This window comes from Austrofundulus limnaeus, unplaced genomic scaffold, assembly GCF_001266775.1.
Source record: "Austrofundulus limnaeus strain Quisiro unplaced genomic scaffold, Austrofundulus_limnaeus-1.0 Scaffold187, whole genome shotgun sequence".
Classification (NCBI taxonomy): domain Eukaryota; kingdom Metazoa; phylum Chordata; class Actinopteri; order Cyprinodontiformes; family Rivulidae; genus Austrofundulus; species Austrofundulus limnaeus.
In genome coordinates, this window is record NW_013952589.1 from 886,441 (window position 1) to 888,647 (window position 2,207).

Here is a 2,207-nt window from a genome sequence, read left to right on the forward strand (position 1 = left end):
CCTTTCTTCCCCATACTGATGCTCGGTTTGAACTGCAGGAGATTGTCTTGACCATGTCTACATGCCTAAATGCACTGAGTTGCCTCCATGTGATTGGCTGATTAGAAATTAAGTGTTAACGAGCAGTTGGACAGGTGTAACTACTAAAGTGGCCGGTGAGTGTATAAATGTTCCAATATTATTTGTGTCTGTTCTATTGCACAAATCAATGTTAAAATCACCACAGAAAAAGAATGTTTGCTTATAACTTCCTTCAAGGACATTCACAATTTTTTTTGGTGAGTGCATCAATATTTGAATCCGGTGGTCGATATACACAACTAATTACAAAGTTTTTGGAGTTTTTATTGATTATTTCAATAGTTATTACTTCCAAAATATCGTCCCCTGTCATAGACATTGATTTATTTTCTTTACATTTAATTCCATTGTTGACAAGAGAAACTCCTCCTCCCCTTTTGTGATCACGTTTTATATATTATAAATCATACCCTTCAATACAAATATTGTCAATATTAAAAGCATTGAGCCAAGTCTCAGATAGTGCAATGACTGAAAAAGGTCTTTTTAATTGCTTTAAGTAATCAGTTATTTTGATTAAATTTGCATTTAAACTTCTACAATTAAAATGTATAATTGAAAAACCTCCATCCATTACCTCTAATTTTATAAACTGATCCAGAATCTTGAATCACTGGAAAAAAGTTAGAATCAATTATATCATCAAGAGTATGAATTTTATTTTCTAAATTTCCATGTTTAATCATGTTTAGGTGTAGATCATTTTCAGTAGCCTTCCAGTTCTTGCAGCTCTTTAATTAGTTTTGCTTGTGATTCTTGTTTTGCTTTAATCCAAACATAACCATTCCTAGTCCAGGTTGAGAAATTTTTTTTCTGTTTTCTTAATAGCCATGCTTCACATGCAATATTGCCTTTTTTTTTTTTTTTGGTTAGATTTTCACTGATACAGACATTTGATCCCTTAAGTTTTCTAGCTTGCATAATGAGATTATTTCTAGATTTTGTACTAACAAATTTAATGACTATTGTTGATTTTTGCTTGTTTGATCTATTTGGAAGTGTGTGACAGGTGGAAATGTCGTCATGATTTAAAGAAATGTCTTTAGATTGCAAGAAGGAAACCAACTGATCCTCTATGGTGAGCTGTTCTTCCTGACAGGAATCAACTCCTTCTCCAGCCACGACCTTTGCATATGAGCGGACCTTCACATCCAGTCCAGTGATTAATAAGTCATTTAGTTCCAATTCATTCACTCTTTGTTCCAGTTGGGTGATCTTTTTGTCTTTGTCATTTACTTGACTTTTCAGTTGTTTAATTTCATCCATCAACCCAATAAAAAGGTTTTGTTAYTTGTCTTGTTGTTTGGAAATCTTAGATAGCTCAGCACTCATGAAGTTTAATGATCTCTTAATTTCCTCCATATCATCTGAACCAGAGATTCACCCCATCGACCTCTCACACGAGGCATAACTCACCCAATTTCCGCRGCTCAAAACCCATGCAGTCTCAAGCCCGCAGTCAGGCGATAAAATAATCCATGCCCAACAGCACAATCTCGGTTACACAGTCGGCGGGTCCACTACACCAAGCCCGACAATCCACTGAATCTAAAACCCATGTGGTCCAAAGTGCGGCCAGTCAGTCATTTAGACAAACCAGTTCCAGTTATCGAATGCACCTCTGTGGTTACAAAATGTTGTCCTRCCTCTTAAATTCCCATTTGAAGCCGCCCCACAGGAATCTGGCTTCTCCGAAACACTCATTAATCTAAAGCTTCGCTGCACACAGGAGGAAATTAACAGAAAACATCTGAACCTCTAAGGTTAGAAACATTATCTAATTCTAATTTAACTTTAAAGGAAAATAACACTTTTGTCTAAATGCGAAAAGCAAGGAAAATATGACAGTTTCAATGATCACACACTAATGGTTGCTAAAAAGATTTAAATACTACAACAGCTTCCTGGAGGAGACAGACAGACAGAGAAGTTTTGATGCAGGGGATGGTTGGATGACAGATGACCTGAGTGAAGTTACACATTTCATACATTCCTCCTCTGACACAACCTATTATGTTTCCAGCAGACAGCCTGCAGCACGGCTCAGACAGAGATTTATGTGCAGTTTTTCCTTTGTTGCTTCTTGAAGACGTATTCTCTGTCATTCTTCAGGCCTGATGAAAGGT